The following is a 22,070-nucleotide window of genomic DNA, read 5'->3' on the forward strand; positions in this document are numbered from 1 at the left end:
GGAATGAATTAGAAAACGAAAGCCATCGGTGGCCCGGGGGAATACATTTAGTATGCATGCTCCTTCGTTTCCTTAGAGAAGGCATTCATTGAATGGGTAAAAAGCAAGAGACAACGTTTTGGCTAAGGTTTGGATGTGAAAACCCAATGTTCTACGCTGTTCTACCAATTGATCAATGAACTTCTTGTTGCTTGATTTTTTTCCCTCCACGTCCGGTAAAGTGTCATTAACGACGTTTAACGGCGCCGAGAGAGTTATGTGGTGTGAAATTACGAAATCGTTATTGCACGTTGTACAAAGCAGGCACAAAAGACGTTGAAGAGATATTTCTTCTTCGGTTCCGATCGCCTATTGGACTCTAGATATCTCTAGTAGTGTCGGTAAAGAGCAACATTACTCCTCAATGCGCAAATCGCAAATCACGCAACGGAAAGGAAACGGAACACGTCAACACCGTCAACGAGGTGTGAAGGAACAAACTGCGCTTTGAGAACGCAAGGCTACGGAGGACCCCGAAAAAAACGATAACCCTGAAGAACGGGATTAGTGGCATCTAGTTTCTCTGGTCTGTGAAAAATAGACTTGACGAATACGGAATCTAAAACATTTGTTAAACTAAACAAATTGCTTGACAAATTATTCCTTCTGACAAGCTCTAACTCTCTGTGTAAGAACACAATCTTCTACTTTGCCTCCAATAGCTGCTGTTTCCAAAGGGTTGCAGTTACTCGTTAATTGCCACAATCAAATCAACCATCGTCCAAGCAAGCAGCAATCAATCACGATGCTTGTAGTTCCTGTTATTATATCCAGAATGAAGATTGACTTCCAACAGTATTCTAGAGAAGGTGGCGAGAAAGAAAGAAAGGGTGGTTCCAACGGGGGTGTTATTTTGCCACCAACGCCCAACTGCGCACTCCATGAAGCCTTACTTCTTAGTCCAATAAACTCGTAACTCATTCATCCATGGTGTCATTTTAACTAGACATTTCCCCACTCCTGCTTCTATCCCGACTCAACGGTCTCACTCTCGGTTGGCTCAAATTACTGTAACAACTTCTACGGCATGGCGTTGCCCGGTTCAGACCGTTCTCAGCTCCAGCCGTTGCTGAAAGATGATGAATTTCATTCCTTCGGAGAAAGTGTATGTGTGTGTATGAGGGAGGGAAGAAAACCGGCTGTGAGAACACACCCTGAGAACTTGTAGCAGCGTTTTCACTTCTTAAGTAAACGAATTAATTAATTTAAATTTCCCTTCACAGTTCGTCACCCGCGCGCGCGCGTGGATCTACTCTGGAAACAGATTCCCTAATTGTCGCGAGACTGCGACGGAAGTCACGAAAAAAGCCCCCGTTGCTTCCTCGGGAGATGTTTCACAATGCCACTTTTTTCTTCTTCCTTTTTCTCTGCGTAATGAAGGAATGAGCCTCGTGGTCGTGGGCGTCACATTGGCCAAGTGGAAACTTCTGCGAAGGTGGTGGTATTTAAGACGTGATGATCAGGATCGGGAGACGAACGAAGGGAGCGGCACGGGATCGCCGGGGCTGTTGCCCACAACAGGCTGAAAGCGGGGGCGAACTGGAGTGGGTTGAGTTTTATCAATTAAAACATTTTAAAATTGTACAAGTTTTAATTAAAAGCGAAAACAGTCACCAACGCCATCCTCCCGCGCGGACAGCCAGCGTGGTGTTGAGGGATCGTGCTGTTCTGCACTTTTGTGTCCTTCTCCTTTCGTCCGTGGCTGCAAACATTGAAGACGCCAATTTTCCGGAACCCGGCTGTGCATCAAGCGATAGTTTTATTTCTTCCTTAAAAAAGTTTCGCTCGACAGTCCCGGATGGAGTCGTTGGATAGATAACATGCGACGTGCAGTTGTAAGTGAGTGCATAGAGGCCAACAGGGACCTGTGCCGTGACCGTTATTCACAACGAACATATGGGCTGTAAACAACACCAGAAAAGGGGAAAGTTTTTATCCCCCGCTTGTCGGATTCTAAATCGTTTCGGGTGTTGTGTTTCGTCGCCATGGAAATTGCACAAACAATTGGCAAACAATAAGCGGCAGCGTGGGGGAAAAAGTTATGCTGCAAAAGAAATGCAACCAATTTCGTGACATAAAAGTTACATTGGGTATCTCACGCCACTTGGAAGGTTCATCCTGTCAACTCGTGCGAAGACGTTGGTAATTACTTCCGAAATTACTGCTCAAAACAACAAAGCTAAGCAACGACAAACAACACAACAATTCAAAAATAGTTCGTTGCAACTCTGGAAAAACTTTCTTTTAACGTTTATTTTGTTCAAAAACCTGATATCCTTATCACGTTTGCTGTGTATAAGACAACATAAAAAAATATGAATCAAGTGTTACGAACTAACTTTGATTGTATGCGTTTCAGATATGATAAACCTACGACGAACTACACTCTAATCAGAATTTGAAAGGCTTTAATTGCCCAAATATTTCAGCATTTAAGCGTATCAGATATTTATCAGCATTATTCTACTTCCAATTTCATTTGAGATAAAGCTCAATTTAACTTAACGACCACCGATTCAGGAAAGGGTTGCCCGCCGAGGCACCATTTAAACTAACTGCATTTTGATGCAGTTTGAACGTCGATCGTTTACCTTCAATCGACGGCGGAAATCTGTGCTATTAGGAGGAAATAAATCAACAAAAACCTCTACAAGACGGGTTCATTTACGACGATACACCGCTCGGTTCTTTGCGACGGATGATGATGGCATCTTTATGAGTTTCGTACGGCGGCCGTAGGAAGAAAAATGCGTAGGATAGAATGCAATTCGGCGTCAGGGGTGCTTAATCCTAAATGAAGATCGACTTTTTAGGACGCGCAACCTAAGGTGAGGCGCTCGTCCGCCTTAAACTTCGCCGGTGTGTGGAGATTTTATTGTTCAATTTGTAGCTCTTTGTCAGGGACGCATTTGTCAAAATAGAATTAAGAAACGACGTCCACGAAATGGTTGTTTCCTTCATCCCGGTTGGGTTTATGAAGCATCTAGAGACGATTGAGAAACTTAAGAAATCCTATCACAAATCTCGTCGGCCCCACCAAACGTTGTAACGGTGCAGTGTGGCTGGAAATACACACACGGGAGCGGAGGACATACACAGGTGAGTGAGTTCAATAACCGAAAACGAACGAACCGTTAAATCTCACCGTTTACGGTCGATTTTATTCGACCCATGGATAGACGCACATGACGGCAAAAGAATTCCACCAAATCATGTCTTTTCTCGGCAGCGTTTGACCCGGGCGAAAGGAAAATGCGTCATCCGAAGAGCATTCAATCCAATCTTCTGGAGACTTGAGACTTCCCGCTTCTCCCGTCGAAAAACGAGACTTAATTTGATTAAAAAGTGAAATCGAAACGAAAAGCCGTTTGGACTTTGGAGCGAGAAGGCTCGAGGGTCAAGGAAAAAAAGGTGAAGCACTTCAAAGAACGAAATTCGTCGGGAAAAAGTTGTGCAACATCATAACGGCGATAGAATAGGAAAACCGGTTTTGCCACGAATTCATTATGAGCTGTGTCACGCAGCAACAACACGAAATGGAGTGATTGAACGATCACGATTCAAGAGCGAAAGCAAGTTTTCGAGGTTCTTGTCTCGAAAAAAGGACTTGAAGCTTTTAAAGTAAGTATAAACGAAAGTGTTGACTCCAAAGAACACCAACTCATCCGATTTTGTCATGGTATCTAACCATTTTTAATTATTTTGATTTTTCTTTCAATGTAAGCTGGTGGTAAACGTTGGAGACAAAAACATTGCTGTACAGAATGTTATCTCTTTACGCAACAATTCCTATGAACTCAGGAGTTTTTAGTGATTTTTCTGCCTTCTCTAAATCTCCGCTCCTAGTTTTACTTCCTAGCATGAGTTTGCAGTCAGTTAAAACTTGTTCTTTCTATTCAGCAATGCATCTTTTTCTCCACCGAGTGCGAATCTTCGCGCCCATTGAACCCTTCCAGACGCACCCAACAGTCTCGAAGTCTGTTGGAAACGAATTGAGGGTATAAAATGTGACAATAAAATTAAAATTATAGCCACCATAAATGTGACCGAAGGCTTCTGCCGGACGCGCGTGATCGCTAGAGCTCCGGCCTCGGATTTATCACACACCCCAGACGTCGCCGGACCGGGAGATTTTCGCTTTCGATAGTGATGCTGCGAGTAAGGTCAGGGATGCTCTCGGCAGGGCAGTTTTTAAATTTCTGCAATCATACCGGAAATGATGTGCTCTCGTCTTGGAGTGAATCTAGCGAAAAGCCAACGAGGGAAAGGTCACGGTTCATTGTGCGAATGGATACATTATACGACCCGGGGAGCGGAGGGACCATAAAACTCTCACTGTCCCTTGGCCGGATATGCACAATGGCTGCCGTATTTATATGGCGAAATGGTTTCCCCCAACGATGAATGCGAAAGCGAGCCTTCACTGCGGACTGAAGGGGGCTATTCCACATCCAGTGGAACCATAGACAAGAGCTCGGACTGGCGGGATTATGATGAATGCTTCCTTTCGGTGGAACAATTTCTCCGATAAAAGGGAAATTCACTCTCGATGCCGACCGGGAGAGACCACCACAAAGAAAAGAAATCGATTCTTCTGCAAACCTCCTCGAACAGCATCACACTTTGTGTTTGCTTTGCATATCGTCGAATGGCGGTTTTCTCCCTTCCGGATTGCATCACATTCGTTGTCCTGCTTTACACGTTTGCGGTTGGCAGAAATATTTGGGACAACCGTTTTTTTTCTAGCATTTCACTTTCCGCCGCGCTTTGGTGACAAAGATATCGACGCCGCATATTGAATTCCATTTTGCAGAGGCTTGGTATGAATAAAACATGATTTGAAATCACAATCATTTAAAGTGGATCGGATGATTTAAACAGTGAGTTTTTTTGTTCAATACAAGTATATCAGTCCTATACCATAAACAAAATTTATTTTCACAGTACACTCTTTCTTCAAAACATGAACCCAGAAACATTACGTTTAAGGATTGGTTGCTAAAATTTAACCTGAGTTTCTTGCTTCCTTCTTTCACCCGCATATAGCTTTGGAATGCAATTGATTAAACACTATCGTCGGTATTCGCTTCGTCGCCCTTGGAACCGGCCCAGGACGTTGCTTGCCAGTGGGAAGCAATTAGATTATTTGCAAATAATTATCAACACCCGAGAGGGAAATTGCCTTTAATCCAATTAACCAAGCCACAGCCCGGGCCGACCAGACACCGTTCCCGGGTTGCTCCTCATCCTCCCGTCCTTCGATAAAGTTCAATCGGAAGTCATCGAAGCGTTCGGAGCATTCGTTCACTTCACGCCAAGCGGGCGACCACAACCGACGAACCGTTGTGTTAGTGGCAGTAAATTGCATTCCGAAGGAAAATTCGTGCGCACACAAGCACATATCCATGAACTGCTGAACGTCTCCATCGAGGATGCATTTTGATGATTAACTTTAATGTCTTAATACACGGCTGAGCATCGGTGAAGGGATATGTCTTTCGAGAAGTAATTATTTCCTTGTACTTTAGAGTGAAAAAGAGCTACGAAGGTACGAAGAAAGGCAGTTTCTGATACATGGAATTAAATGGCAGAGACACACGAAAAGAAAGAAGCCAGAGGGTTTCCTCAACAACACAACAATCTCCCGACCCAAGGAGTGATTGGCTGGTTCAGTATAAATAAGAATTTGATTAATCTAATTTAATTGAATTAAGTTAGCATACTCTGCAAGCACATGCCATGATATGATTGCCATACAAGGGTGGAAGGGTGCACGAAAAGGGTGGACGAATCAATTTTGCAACGAGACCCTCCGGGCGCCCGCAGTGAGGAATCCGCGAAGAAAGTGTGCCTCAAATTTGCATCTGAATCACGAAAACCGGTCGCGCAAGCGATGGTAATGGTACCAAAACGCTTGGGTCGCGTGCCTTCCGTGCACTGGGAGTGCAAATTTCAATTTATTTAAATCACTGCAACATCGTCAGCGAAGATGGGTGACGAAACCGGCACCACCACCGCGCAATGGGTGACATGTGTTTTGATTTATGACGAGCAGCGGGTTTTGGGGCCAAGCAGGGGTTTGCGATGCGACGATTTCTTGCGAAATTGGATCGGATTTTCTTCTTTCTCCTTTTCCGAAAGGTACCCGTTTGGAAGGTGCTTCTGCATACTGGGGTTATGTAAATTTAATCACAGTAATGCTAATGAACTGACTGCTAAACATTTGCGAAGGAGCTTTAAAGGTTGCCCACGCAAACGAGATGTTAACAAATGGAATACATTTTTGTTTCTACTTAGCTTGCAGATTAAAGCATCCACCAAAAAGAGGAGATCTCTGCTCATGGTTCAACATGCAACAGCTACTCAAGGGCGGGGTCATGTCGGAGGTTTTGGTGTAAATAAGAATCTAAACAAAACCCTTCCATTAGCAACCGATACACTCGACTGCAGCTTCCCAAACGCGCGGAGGAGGTTCAAAGTACTTAGCTAACCTCGATGTGAGCCACAGCGGACTCTATCGTTCGTTCTCAATTAGCACCACTTTCATGAATCGAACGAGTGATGGTGAAGGGAGCTCCGAGCAGAGGGAAGAGAAGCGGTGTAGAAGAAACGGTCCATCGGCTAGAGCACACTCCCGATGTGCTAGCTTGGCTGTCGAGGTTTTGGGTTAGTGTCTTTATTTACACAAAAGTCGATCACTGGTCGAGACCGGAGGTTTCGGTTCGTCCTTGTTGGAAACTCTACGGAGCTTTAACTCTATCCTTCATCCACAGTTATTACTCCCTAAGGGAAAGAAACATTCGTGCAACGGAGCAGGCATGAGCGAAAATTCAAGTTCGTGCTGTAATTTCCAACAGTTTCCTGGATATTTCGGGTGTCTGTGTGGTTCCTGCATTCTTACCACTCTCCTACAATCCTCGACAATGTCTTCTCGTTGAGGCCACATGCAGCTGTACAGTGGATGCAACGAACGGACATGTTTAGAATTCCGTTGGCATTATGAGAAAATTTCCCCCCCCAAACCGGAACGGAACGACCAGACAAGGAAGAACATTTTCCGGATGAAGTTTAAGGAAGCTGCAACCTCTGTCAAAGAAAGTCGCGGCACGGTCACAAAAAAAGAGATACGTCCAGGAGAAATCCGGGACCGACAAAAGCGAAGGATACTTCGTGAATGGTGGTTGTAAATTGGTCGACTTTCTACATGACATTCGCCGGAAGTTTCGAACCCATGCTCCATATGTCCTTGGAGCGCCTGTTGGATCACGGACGGTCTCGGCATGAACGTCCGCGCTTGCTGGCATCGAGCCAACCGATTAAAGGGGATAATCGAGAACGGAGTGCTTTCGGGGGTGCTTTTGCAGCAACTAAAGCAACTCGGGATATGACACACACACGAATGAATTGAAAGAGTGGACTAATTAGATGGTCGGTAAGACGCTTCCTGTTCCATTTGACAGGCACGTGGCCTTTTCCGGGTCGGTTGCTCGGCATTAGCATAACAGCCTCGCCCGCCGCACCAATCCGAGATCCGAGCAAGTGAGATAGTGCCGATGGTTTATGCACACAACTGTCACTCCCAACTGGCAACCCAACAGGGACGAAACCTCGGGAAGGATGCCAAACCAGAGGCACGTTTTTCCAACCGATTTGCATATTTTTCTTCCCCAATTTCGTTATCTGCCACAGGGATGGATCCTTCGACCCCGGGGCTCCTTTGAACCACTGTACCATGATCGCCATGTCGGTTACGCGGTCTGCATCCGTTTAAGATAAACGTTGTCGGTTTGGGACGGGAAAATTCCATCCACCCCCGGAGAGTTGTCACCAACCCTTTCCACCGAGAGTGAGAGTTCCCTTAAAGTGTGGGACGGAAATAAATTTTATCCAAACACTTCAAGATACGAATGTTTGCCGATTCTAATAGCACCTTGAGACCTGATGAGTTCCTTCGCTCTGGCACATCGTGCTGCTCGTTCACTTCTATTTTATTACAGTTATTTACGCTTTCTTCTGAAGTATGCAAACCAACCGAAACCCGATGCCCATGCCGATCGGCGGGAGTGCGAACACATAACCTCTGTGCACAAGAGTTGCAAAGAGAGAGCCGAGTGTTGTGGACTCAAGTTGCAGTCTGTCATATTATTTTTGCCCATAATTTTCCGTGACGACAAACGAAGCGCAAAGGCATTTGAGCACCCAAGCTAAGGGAAAATGATTCGTGGCAGAGTCGTGAACTTTTCACGGTCATTTATAGCACTGCGGTAGATAAACGAAGACGAAGGAGGAGTTTCCGCAAGGATGGAGAGTTGTTCTAAAGCGAAGTTTAGAAATAGCCCAACGGCACGATTCGACCGCCTGATGGATGGCATACAATCAATGTTGAGTGTGCATGCAAAATGTCGCTTCCACTTTGATGGAGGTGTGAATTTGCAAGTAATTTCACGCTATCAGCAAGCAGGAATTTGTAAATAATATTTTATATTCATCACACACTACCGTTAGACAGGAATGAAATTTAATGTTTATCGAGTTTATCATTTGTATTCGTGTTTAAAGGAATAGAAGTAAAACTGTTAGAGCTTTCTCTACAGAAAAGTAGTATGAAAGACAATATGGCTACATGAAAATGCAACATGAAACCAAAGATGATTCGCAGGTATGTCAATGTCAAAGTACAAACACATAGCTACATCAAACGTGATGGATGATGAAAATTGCTTCACGTGCAGCGAGAAGAGGCTTTCGGTTCAGCACAAACGAAAAACAGGACCCAGGGCACAACCGAAACAGACTGGATGGCGCAAAGCGAAAAGCTAAAATGTCGTGCCATATTGATCTTTTCGCCGTTGGAATACACTCTGTGTACTATGACTGTTTGCCATCGTCGAGTCACTCGGGAGCCAAATTGAAAAATCTAATTATGATAAAGTCATCCCACGTCGAAAGCTTTCGTCGTTCGCGCGGAGTGCAGCTTGAAAGATGCAGCCTCGTTGCGTGGGGGAGGATTTCGGATGGAGCGTTGGAAAATGAACCTTTCGCTCCGTGGGACATGATTTTCCTCCATCCGTTTGCCGCTAAGTGCAGATTGAAAATAGCTTTTGATGTTGGATTATGAGCGTTCTCGAACGTTCTGGAACCGGTCTGGATTTAGGTTGCGACGTACAGCCAACCGATGACCATTTCGGGAGCACACGTGTAAGACGGTCGTTGAACCTTGCACGACACTTCCAACGCTATCACTGATCAAATAGTACAACCGCCATGACCAGGCGACAACGCTTCAGAACCAAATCGGAGTAGCAACTTTGTCCGATCGTAAACGTTGGATCGGGGTAACGAAGCGCTGTAGATTTAATTATTTATTTCCCTTTTAACACCTTCAGAGGTACTTCCGCCAAAGCCTACGGAGAAAAATAAAAGTTGATCAGAAATTTGGAATAAAATATATCTCCCATGATACTTATCGCTCGATTCTGACCAAAATGAATTTGGACGAACTAGTTCAGTGAGACGTAAAATAAACAACTTCTGATGACACTTTGACAATCGTTCCGATAGTGGCCGAGAAAACGGGAAACTCCAACGGAGCACACGTGGATGTTTCGATGCGCGATGTTCGCGATAGGGCCTGCACATGACCCACCAACTGTTGTGGCTGTTCAGTGAACCCGAGAACCGTTAAAAACTGACTCATACTCCCGCAGGCGCGCAAGGCTACAGAAGGTGACAACCGTCGCCAGACGCGATCCCGTGTTCTGCGCTTCGCTTTGTTTGCGGCCACTTGCGTACGCCGACAGTCGATCGCTTCCCTAACCTATATTTGGAATCGTAGACGAGACACGCAGGAACCGACCAGAACCGGCAATCTGACGGGGTTGGCGGGTGATAATGCCCGACGAAAATAAACACTTCAGGAGGCTTGCTTGGTTCGTCGTTTCGGGGAAAGAGATTATTGAAATGGGCCCATTTTTCTGGAGCACGTTTGTTTGATGCCAACGTAAATATCGTTAATAACGGTGACATCTTTACAGGACTCCACGATAACGGATGCATGTAACTCACCTGCAATGAGATAAGAAAAATAAATACATGTTATTAGTAACGAGTTTATGGATTATTTATAATGTTTTAAAAAGTGGTTTTCATTACATTCTACTCAAATTTTCTTAAAAAGCATTGAAGACACAAGTAATTGTATTTTAAATCTAACATGAGCCTACTCAAACAGTATCCAATATCGGTGTTTGCCTAATTTAAATTGAGTTCCGGTTGGGAGCTGGTAGGTTTTTTTCCAAACCAGAACAACGGAAAGGATAGTACACTCCATTAGCTCAAATCACGCGGACACCGAACGACCGTTTAAGATAATAATCCGTGAAAAAACTCCCCTAAGCGTTGAACGGTGAAAACCCGCCTTTCTACCGTTTGTTCCTCGAGCGAGGGTTGAACAGTGATGCTTTTATCATATTTCATTTACATTGCAAACAGGGGCTTGCGGGCCTTCAGACCTTTCGGGTTTCCGATTTCACCCACGAAGCCAACTGGGGGGGGCTTCACTTCCGATAAAAAGTCCTGCCAAACGGGAACTCCTTCGTCCTTTGGCGTTCAGCGCCCGCGCAACAACCCAAAACCAACAAACTTTATGAAATCCATTAGAACAATGTAATTTATGCAAATTGAATTTGATTGCTTTCAAAACCATTCGACCGATGTTGATGGCGCTTGACACTCCTCTGTGTGGTGCTCTTCTTTTCTCACCTCCGTCTGGATAGTGCCAAAAATCTGTTCCAAATGTGATCTCGCCCAACAAGGGGGGGGGTGAAAATTAGAACAAAAGCGTGCGGAAACGAAGGACTACCGGTCGGTAAGGATCTGTCAGCGAAACGTGTCTGTGTGCGATTGGCCGAAAATGTGTCCGCTCCCAGGCTCGTTTGTCATGCACAGACGAGGTTGAGTATCATCATGTTCGTTATGCTTCCCAACTCTAGTTCGCAGTACCTTTGCCGTGGTTCAACATCCCCCAACACACAATGGCTGACCATCGGAAAAATTGGAACAGTTTTTAGAGGTTCTTGTTCGGTACCCGTTTGTGTGTGTGCAACATCCTGCCTCATAATGTTTTTGCTGGCTGGTTGGTCGGTTGACCGAAATGCAATTATAGTAGTACTGTGTCAGCAGCCGGAAAGGATTACGAACGGCGCAGGAAAGCTGTTGTCTGTCTCTGTTCTCGACATCGGAAAAACCGACACGACAACTTCCCGATTGACTATTATCATAATTGAGTGGGATTAGCACGCAGATCCACGGCGGAGTGCCAATTTCGATCTCGAAATCTTGCATACCCTCGGTGGACTGTTTTCCGATGACGAGCAGGATTTCCTTCGGGATGAATTTTTCCTCCTCACGTTGAGACAAAACAGAGAATACAACGAACCGAGAACGTATGCGATACAGTGGTTCATGTATCAGATTTAACCGTTTTTTGTGAGTTTCCATCACCAACATTCCCTCGTGATCATCAGGTTTTCACCATTTCCATCTAAACCCAACCGGTCGCTTCCCCCGAATGGCGTGCGGTTCACAAAGTCCTCACCGTGTTGGTGCGACTTTGTTGCGGATTAAAAACTTTTCTACTCGCATTCATGCACCCGATTATTGTCATTGCCCATTTGTGTGCAGCACAACGTACTCGACACCACGTTCTCTTCCCCCTTTTAAAATAATGTAATGTTGATGTACAACATCTTAAGTTTGTTTGTATCGCTTTGGCCTCGTTTCCTCGAGGCCGCAACATTCTATCAAACGGTTGGCATCAGCTGGCAGATTTGAGGAAACATCTGAGGTTACACGTTCGCTTTTCCTATTTGTACTCCAAGTGGTTGTTCCAGGATGAGGAGGATTATCGCAATGGAAAAGCTTTAAATGTTCCCGGAGGGTGTGTGTGTGTGCTGCGTGCTGAGGAATACAATATTTTACTTACAGCCGCCCCAAAAACTCCAAACCCAAACTGAGATTCGGTAGCGGCGAGTTGACGGGCTGAGAAATGAAGCGGAAATGCGATAAAGTTCCCATTACTCACCGGGCCTTTGGTTGTGTTGTGTAGGGGATATGCAACAGTCCACGGCGGACAGACAATGAGACGAACTAATGTTAAGAAGATTAAATGCCGCACATAAATTATGTCGAAGGTAGAAACCGAAGTAGCTTCTTCCACGGTTGAAAATGCGAAATTTGCTTGTCACGATCATTTTTCACCCGGCAGAAACATTTCAATAAATGGTTCGGTTTCCTTCGCTCGGTGAATCATGTCTTTTTCGAGCCAGCAGAACACTTTTCTGAACATCCGTAATTTTTCTCCCCCTTCAAATATGCCCTAATATCGTTTGGCCCACAAAGAGACCATCAATTTCCGACTGCACTATTTCCAAGCCGAACGAAAATGTTTCCGCAGATTACGTCGTCAGCGTTCGGGCTGGAGCTGGTAGCGCTACTTTCTTCGAGTGCAAAGGTCTCATTAGATCGACCGTTTGTACCTTCCTTAGAGTAAAAAAACCTCGCGGCGAAACATAAACCTTCCACGTTACCGTTAGCGGTTACGATGGTGGTTGGGTAGATGATTTTCCTGGAACATTTCGACACCTTTCACGACATCGTCCCGCTTTCCAGCCGCGCTCTCTTCCTTCGTGGGCCGTAACCTCTGTCAACGCTTGCGGATCTCGATGGCACGACCAAGGCATCACTTGTCCCGAGAAGTTGTCACGTCGTCGGAGGAAGACGATGCCTCAGACACACACACAAAAAGATGTAACATAAACCAAAGAAAAATCGGTGTCATTATGCCGTTTTTGTCCCACTGCACGGTGGCGGCGTTCTTGTCTTCTATCTCGGTACTCGAAGTGTAATTATTTTCACATAGTTTTCTAGCTTTCCCTGCACCACCCGAACCACCGTAGGCCGGATGACCGGGCTGCTTTTCCTCCCTCCTCTTGTTCGGATCGGAAGCAGAATGCCTCCCACCAGTGTTTCTGGGTTCACTCCACATTTTGTTTTACTTTCCAAACGTCTGGGTGTCGTTTCGGCGTCGGAGTGTGGCCGAACCTTCAACCGAAAGACTGACCACCGATCAGACCGGCACAGCGAAAGTCAGGAAAGTAAACGCGAGTCCGCCGGTGGCGGATTGATTGAAGGCGATAAATATACACTCGATTGGCCAAGCGGACTCGAAAGGTGTAGAGGTTATGTTTATTAACTGTCATAACAATTTGCTGAAGTTGCCCACTAAGATGTCTGGCGATCGACGGCGTGCACACCTCGTTAGTGGCCCCTTCGGTATCTGATGGATTTCCGATGAAAGTCTTTCTCACCCCGATTGGCAGCATGAATGGATTGTTTTTACTCCGTCCGCAGTGTTGCTTCGTATCATTCACGGTTGATTGGAAGAAAATGAACACGAGAAGCGATAAACTATTCTCTGTGTTGTTTCTATAATGATCATAAACTTGTATGGAATGCTCGAGGTCCTTTACAAAAGTACAAGAATATGTTTCAATATATTGTACCCAAGGAAATACATTTAATTAAGTTTCATTAGATCGTAGTGTTCACGTTTTAAATAGCATGAACCCATGGTATCCACCATAAATGTAGGCTTATCGCGCTCGAGGTCAAAAGCGACTCGCTTAACCTTTCACCCACCTTATACAAACTGATGAAATTTTGACGCTTTTCATCCAAACATACGGTCCCATCAACTATGGCCGGCAAAGAGAGAGAGAAGCTCCGATCCGTCAAACGCTATTTTGGAGGTTTTATCCCCATCCATTAACGACCCCGCTTGGGTGTGAAAAGCTCATCAAATTTGTCTCCCGAAAACCGACCAAAAACGGGGAAACGACATTCCAGCCAACATTAGCATAAACATATTAACCTACGGCGGCCTGCGCTCTGTTTTTGCTCTCACACGTGAACATTCTGGGGATTTTATGACCCATCCAATAATTTAGACCTCGCTACACGAAAAGCTCAAGGAAACGGTACGCGTGAGACGAGAAATTTCTTCCATTAGTGAAGGGCTTTCCACCGAAGACTTCGTCGTGTGAGGCGTCGGCCCAACACGGCCCAAACGGACAGCTCATCTGGCCGAGTTGTCAGTGCAAGTGTCAGTGTCACATTTTGTTGTCCGTTTCCGGCTGACGGAATGACACTTTATTGCTTTTTCCTCCCATAGTGTCCCGGGGACCGGGTGCTGGAAAGGGCAACGCACATTGCGTAGCCTACCTTTCGGGCGTTGCAGAAACGGGCTGTCAGTGTTGATAGGCCAGTGTTGCCAGCCAAACGCCAAACGCGTAAGTGCCCGAGGGAGCGTGGTAGTTTTTTCTGCAGTTTTTTTTTCTCTCTTTCGTATGTGCCAATTTGGTGCAGTCCTGACATGGCAACGTTCTGTCGACGTTCCAGCGGCTCCCGGACGCACCCCCGAAGGATATATTTGCTCGTCTATACGTGCTCCGTTACGGTCGAGCGAATGCGAATCTCATCATCTGTCACCAGAGGCCGGCAACTCGGACACCGGAAACAAAGGACAAGGAAGAGAAAGACGTGCATCCGGTTTGGTCGAATTTTTTTTTTCATTACTTTTCGCATGGTTTTGCACAGAGAGCCGTGGAAGTATTGTCGGTTTGTCAGGCTGCTGGGTTTTCCTTTTTTCATTGTGGCATGCACAGTCACTGGACCAACAACCTTCGGATCCTTTCAAACACTGTCCAATCTCTCTTATTTTCCCGCACAACAGGACCTCAACAACAATAAGACACACTGCCATCCGATTATTCTTTCCAGTCAGCTGCCGCTGCGGAAAACAGGATAATGATAGAAGACCGATGTTCACCGCACATCCACCCTCATATGCAAGCAAGAGCTTTGCTTGTAAAATCCTCACCAAATGTGTCGAAATGGTCCACACAGAATTACAAAACATTCGTAGAACGCACACTTACACCTCAGATTATCGATGTCCGATTGTTATCCGATCTGAAACGGGTGTCGAAAACGTTCCCTTTCCGGGGTTTTCGTCCTATTTTCGATGCCTGCTCCTTTTTCCATGAAGGAAGGCCACCCTAACTTTTGATCAAACAGTGAAGAAGTGTGAACTTGTGACACCTTTTCCTACTAACACATTTATTCCCTCACGTAATCGAAGGTGTTCTACAGATTTTCATATCGAATATCGTTATATGTATTCCTGAAGGGAAGGAGATTTGGTAGCTGTCGGGTGTTTAATGGTCTTGCAACTTAAATTTGGCCAAACATGACACCAAATCGTGTAGCTGTCGACATCAACGACACAACATAACGGAAATCGACGGCTCGTTTAGCCACGCTCGATCGGTTTCTGATTACTTCGTTTGATTCACTTCGGGACAAAAATATATCTGACTTATTTTGATTACGGTTGACGTTCGTTTTGGGATGAACTTCTGCCAGAACGTATCGAGCAGAACTGAAATGTGATTTGATGTTTTTTTTTATATGAACCCATTAATCAACCGTTTGAAAACATAAAATTTAATCAAGACATTCCGATTTTATTGAATACATAAAACCACATAGGGAATACCATATCATGTTTAATCGCTTTATTTTGGTCACATGTTTTTGAGGACATATCTCTGATAAAAATATGATACTTTATTTAACGGACCCACCAATAAACAAAACAAACTTTAAATGCTGCGTGCACAGAACTCGCCCACTACGATGCCGCAAATCACTACAAATAATGACGAAAACACATGCCACGGAGACACATTCGCAACGGCGCATAGCATGCGTGCGCCAAACGCTTACCACCCGCCTAGCCTTCGGGGTGGGTGTTTGAATTGAAATTTCCGCACGAAAAATCAATTATTCAAAACTACAAAACTGACCAAACATTCGATTCCGGGTCGCCCACGCGCCCGGCTTGCGGATGATGTTTTGCGCGCGCACGCTCGCGCTTTTCCTCCCCGGGAGGTCGGCCTCCTCTTCAAAAGACCACGCTGGTTTTGCCAGAACACCCCGAACCTGGTTGGTATTTGGGTGCGCGTTTTCAGCGATAAAAACCACCATAGAGCAACGCAGATAAAAGACGAAATAAGAGCTTCACCACGCGGGAAAGGTGGAAATGGCATTGGAAAGCGGTCAATGATAGAAGGTGGGAAGAATGCCTCGGTTAGCGATGATGCATCTGCATGCAACGAGTGGTCTGCACACACACACACGAACGCCGGATGCACGGAAACACGTGCTGCTGCTGCTGTGAATGTTCGTTATTTAGAGCAATTTAATTGCGATTTTCCAATGAACTAAAGCAAAACATGAACGGTACACGCACAAAAACTCAATAAACTGCCGCTGATGATGACGCACAGTAGCATGCGAGGGTTTTCATACGGAGGCTGATTAGAAAAGATGAAAAGAACTCGCCCGCCATGTGGCGGAAGGGAACCCGTGAACGGTTTTATGCACATAAAGCAATCAATTGCTTTTGTGCTTCCGAAACTGCACGAATGAACAAGATTAAATTGTTTTAATTTTACCTACAAATTTTGAATTTGTTTAAGTGAATATTTCGAAGCTTTTGGAAATTCTAAAATTAAGCTCTCCAGACAGCAGGTGGGACGACCCAAAAATTAAGTGTAAATTCGATTCGATGCATTTGCGATCCACAGAACCGTAAACGGTTGGTTGGAACTGAATTGCATCATACTCTTGAGGTCCATGAACCGATTATTTCTTCCTCAAGAAATCGAACAAACAAAACACGACACCCCTGTGTGTCCATCGTCGTTCTAAGGCAAATGGGCAGGAACCGGATTATTAACTCGAACCACCTTTGGCGCGAGTATTCGTTTCGTTCCGCGTCCATCCCTCCCTCTGTTAATGATTATGTCATTAGGAGAGGCAGCGACGGAATTTTTCTTACCGACTCCCACGCTGTGCCAAAAAAGGACCTCCACCGACTGCTGGATGGGCGGATGATGCTGAATTGAATTACTCTCGGATAGTTTGCGGACTGAGGTTGATACCAGTCTTTTTTTATATTCTTCTACTTTGAATGTCGTTGTGGCGTACTGCTGGCCTTTGATTCCGGCGAGCTCTGGAATCGCTTTATCCGCTTCTTCTTCACCGAAATCTGATCCGCTTGAATGGCAAACGCAAAGAATTAAATTTCATTCAGCTCCTAATGGCGACTCGCACAACCACAACTCGGTGGGGAGAAAATGCAAAAATCCCACACTAAAGCCTCAACTTGAGACCAGTTTTTCTTTGTGCTCCAAATGCAATGATTAATGTTTTCCCCTCTTGTTAGTCTATTATGTTTGTGCAGCGATGAAATAAGTAAATCGACATTCCAGAAATTTCAATAAAATGAAAACTTTTTCGTAGTGCACCATTATCGACAAAAACAAAATGATAGCTCTTCACTTTAAAACGTTGTAATGTAATTGATACTATCGTAGAGTCTTTTCTGTCGTCAAATATACATGATTCAAAGTTCAATAGTATGCATCAGTATTTAGTGTTTAAAAACTTATCGCATGCAACATGGATTATCGACACGAAACACGAAAAGCGAAATATCATCCTCTGACTAATAGGACATGACAAGGACGTTTTAGGGCCCTGCACTTTGGGTAAATTACAACGCTCCATCATCAAAACCACACGCGGATGAACTGCGATAAATTATGAAAGGCCTAAAAAGCACCTATTTCCTGCCGATGACACCCGCCCTCCCATGCTACCTCAGGTTCAGTAAATCAAAGCGAACTTCAGCAGCAAACTCATCAAAGGACAATTTGAGCCATCATTTTATCATCAATCACTTTGGCACTTTTGATCCGTATCGGCGACCCGTTTTGCCCTCCGGCCGGCCTTTCCGGCACGTAGTTTGATTATACAAACCGGTGATGACAGGATGTGGTATAGGCCTTTTGACCGTAAAAAATAGATCAATGCGGTAATGCAACGATGTGGGATGGATTGAGTAGACTGAGCCAAAACTGAGGTTCAAACTATGCATGAATTTCAGGATAGTTGATGAGGACGGAATTGCAGATGCACACACTTCCGAACGCACACGGATTATCCTCAGTTCGTTTCGCTCCGATGATACTCAACGCCTGGATACAACGTTTAATAAACACGAACGCACAGCCAGATCGTCCTTTCCGGTACCATCATTCAAGTGTCATTAATTATCCTTCATAAGCCGGCAGTGAGACCGTTGTCCTCATGCTTCCGGATCGAACGCGTAAAGCGGAAGCACCGAGCAGCAGTGGGCTAGGATACTTTTCTGCCAATTCAGCATAATTAATAGCCATCGAGCGTACATTCGTCCAAAGGGCGAACAAGGGCTAGGGCACCATACCGTACCGGGTGGAATTTTTATGAGTTGTATGAGGAATTTTGGCTTTGCATAAAAAAGTTTTTAAAACAAAAATCCAAACATTCAAGTGTGTTCCTCCGGCGTGGACCAACTGTGGAACAAAGTACAAACAAGAGCCAAATCGGAAGGAATTAGTGCTAAAGCAAGGGCAAGCGGGAGCGAAGGACAGCCAAGGAACGCCGCCAAAACAACAAGCACGAAAGTAAGCCAATAAATTTGCAACGATCAAAATCGAACAAATAACCAAACGAAGGGCAGCATCCCTGCATGCGTTGCATTTACGTTCCACAACGTCCACCAAAAAAAGCGTGCGAATGAAAGGATCGGTACGCAAACCGATCTTTGCAGTGTGCGCCAGACAACAAAAACTGAATAAAAAAACCACATAGACTCACAGAAACAGAAACGTAAACTTTTTCGCGAAAACAACGCACGAGAAGGCATACACAACAACATGACCAGGTCCCTTTCCACTCGACGCGAGCGAGCGAAATTCGGGTGTCGTTTTCCCCGCCGGTTAGCTCTAATGAAAACGGCCAAACCGAACTCCCCCCTCCTCTCACCCTTCCGAAAACGTGTGCCAAATGTGCTGCAAACATCGTTGCGATCTGGTAGGCCATAAATATCCGGATAAATCATGTGAAAATATGAAAATGAATCATTCCGCCGATTTGGGGGGGTGTTTTGTAGCGCCGGAGTGGGTGAGTGTTGTGCATATGTGGGATGAAAATCTTGCCGAGATTATTTAGCCAACATGGAGTGGGATCTTTAATAGAAACTTTATGGAAAGTCTACGTATAGAGACTAAATAAAACTTTAGCAACACAAACCGCGGTTGGTTGAAACATGTGGACGATCTTGAACGGCGACATTCAGTAGCGTTTATCCTTCAGACAAACACAACGGCGCCGTGGCTTAGTTGGTTAAAGCGCCTGTCTAGTAAACAGGAGATCGTGAGTTCGAATCTCGCCGGAGCCTATACTCGCAAAGCGTTGAATCAAAAGAGCTGTGAGTGTGTAAACTTTTGAAGTATTTTTGTGCTAAAGTATTAACAAAAGAAAAGAATAGTATTACGAATTATTACGAAATATCTAATAACATACATGGTAAAGTCCGTCCAGTCTTAGAAGAGAGCAAAAAGCTGCATTAAGACAATCATAATATAATATAACAAATAAAGAATTATTTATCGCCTTTCAAAAAACCAAGGAAACCAGAAACTATACTGGATGACGACGCTAAACGCTACTGGAAATGTGAAGATACGCTGTGTTCCATGTTTTTTAAACCGTGTCTCATACGCGTAGGTGTTCGACGAGGCGTTGGCGTAGGCGTTGCGTGTTTCATGTTCGACGCCGACACTGTCTACTGGAACAGCGGTACATTGTCAAATGGATTTTCGCATAGCTAGCTGCATGGAAACGAAAATAACAATGTCCCGCATCTTGTTTCATCGCTTTTCATTGCATGACTGTTCTGTTCTGTTCTGCTACCGAACATCGCGACTACAGGCCTAACTGGCGAGAACTAGGAAGAATATGTCACATGCGAGTCGGGTCCATTATTCATAGCAACTCCTACTACTTCCCACTATACGGGGCGAGTGCGAATTCAATTAGAACGAAACTTCTCTGCTGGCGTACTCTTTTGCTTTGTTGTGCATGCATCCTTTGTCGAGTGGTCATTGAAAACATGATAAGTTTCAAATGCTGCTGTAAGAAGCATAAAGCAATTTCAATTAAATTGGTACTACTAAAGGACTTCTATGGAATAATGAAAGAAAGAGTTTAATTAGCATTTCTCTACGTGACACGACAAAGCACGCACGCGCTAATCGCGATGAACCTAATCCGTGGTGGAAGGCTCGGTACGACTCGCTCATTCTCGCGAAGGCGTTTAAAAATTTAAAACATCTTATGCCATCGCTCACGCGGACCGGAAGTCTGTTGAAATGGACAGCGGGACATGGCCGTGCTCGAGCGGGTACGAACTCGAGCGTGTAACTATAATTAGCGATATCCTCATCAACCGAACGGTGACCCGAACAACCCATGTTCTCGCGCCGTGCGGTCATTTAAACGTACGTTTTTATGTTCATCCTTTCTTTCACAAACTGCACATGCTTTCCCTGTAAGTGCTAAAAGAAATGAATAAAACCTAATGTTCGCGATAACGGAACGCGAACATGAGAAAAACCCCTAACCCGTGCCGAAGACCTGCAAATGAAGAGAAAGACCGAAAAATGTGCAACGCGGGTTTACACTTCATTTCGGTCGATAAGATTTTAAATGCTCCGCCGGTCCAAGATTGAAGTGAATTAATTTCATTCATTAATTTCAATTTCAAGCATCCACTGCTGCAGCAGTCGTGTTCGCTGAAACACATTCACAACCGGGTTGACGAATGAGAAGCTGAATGGGAAGCGAAGGAGCCGTCCGTCACTAATTTAAAAAAGACGTGGACAATATTAAAGGCAGATTTTAACCAGAACTTCTTCTTGAGTTCTAACTCTTTCTTAAAATGAAAAAATCGTTCACTTCCGCCCGACCACAGTTTTGGGACTGCGTGTGTTGGTTGTGGTGGAATGGACGCTAATTGATCCCAACCAGAAGATGCCGAGGAATGTGAAAATAGGCAGATGAGATAGGGAGAGCGCTTCACGAACGCGATAACCCTTGCCCGGGACCAAATCTTTACGGCCGTTTCTAATTACATTAATTACGTTAATATTTGCAGGGCCGAGAGGATTTCCTCAATCATATGGCAGACTGTTTTATTTACTCCCAAGAACTTGTTCGTTAGAGTTTTTGTGATTCAATAAACAGAGCGGTTTACACTTCATTTCGGTCGAGAAGTGTGTTCTAACCGATTTTCCAATCAATCTCTCTATCATTTATTTTTAGCCTAACGTGTTTGCATAAAAAGATTCAGCTTTTTTTCCCCTTGTCGTCACCCGTAACCACTTTCACTTGCATCAACGTATTGCCAAATTACACAGCAATCTATCAAACAGCACCCAAACCGGTTGCAATGCGGCTTCCGCTGATCCGGTTTCTCGTGCCATGCCGGTGCACTTTCAGTGTCAAACATGACTTTCACTAACTTGCTACACGGTCACGGACGGTTTTCGCTTTCCGTCGGGATGCATCGGGCGAGATCAGCATCTCATCCATCCTCTCATCTGCCACCGTCCGTCAAGGGGCGAGATGGCGCAGAGCAGCTCCGGGAGGAACAGGTCGAACATGACCACTACCGATTGCCGGTGACGACGCCGATAGTGACGGCGATGATGTTTGATGCATTCCGCCTTCACGAGCGTCCGCGAATGCATTCATCGGACCTCTCTCGGGCCATAAATCGTGTTCCATTCCATTGAAGTCAATCCGTGCGTCGTCGTCGTCGGCGAGGAAACGTCATTAATCTTCCGGACGCCGGGGGAAAAACGCGAAAGTGAAATGATCATCGACGACGGCGACGCAAAAGTGCATCTCATCATCATCATCGATGCATGCACCGGTGGAAAAAGGAAAAAGAAACAAACTTGAGCCATCAAATCATTCTCCACCGTATAAATCGTTTCGTCTTTTCGGCAAGGCCGTTT

The 22,070-nt window shown here is 45.1% G+C and overlaps 1 protein-coding gene and 1 non-coding gene across 3 annotated transcripts in view; one reads left to right on the forward strand and one right to left on the reverse strand.

Annotated features, from left to right (window-relative positions):
- Positions 1-22,070, reverse strand: part of LOC131267073 (probable G-protein coupled receptor Mth-like 1) — a 143,596-nt gene that overhangs the window by 29,993 nt on the left and 91,533 nt on the right. The gene's annotated exons all lie outside the window — the stretch shown is intronic.
- Positions 19,374-19,447, forward strand: Trnat-agu (transfer RNA threonine (anticodon AGU)). Its single transcript has one exon. It is a non-coding gene; the product is annotated as a tRNA-Thr (tRNA).

This window comes from Anopheles coustani, chromosome 2 (assembly GCF_943734705.1).
Source record: "Anopheles coustani chromosome 2, idAnoCousDA_361_x.2, whole genome shotgun sequence".
Lineage (NCBI taxonomy): Eukaryota > Metazoa > Arthropoda > Insecta > Diptera > Culicidae > Anopheles > Anopheles coustani.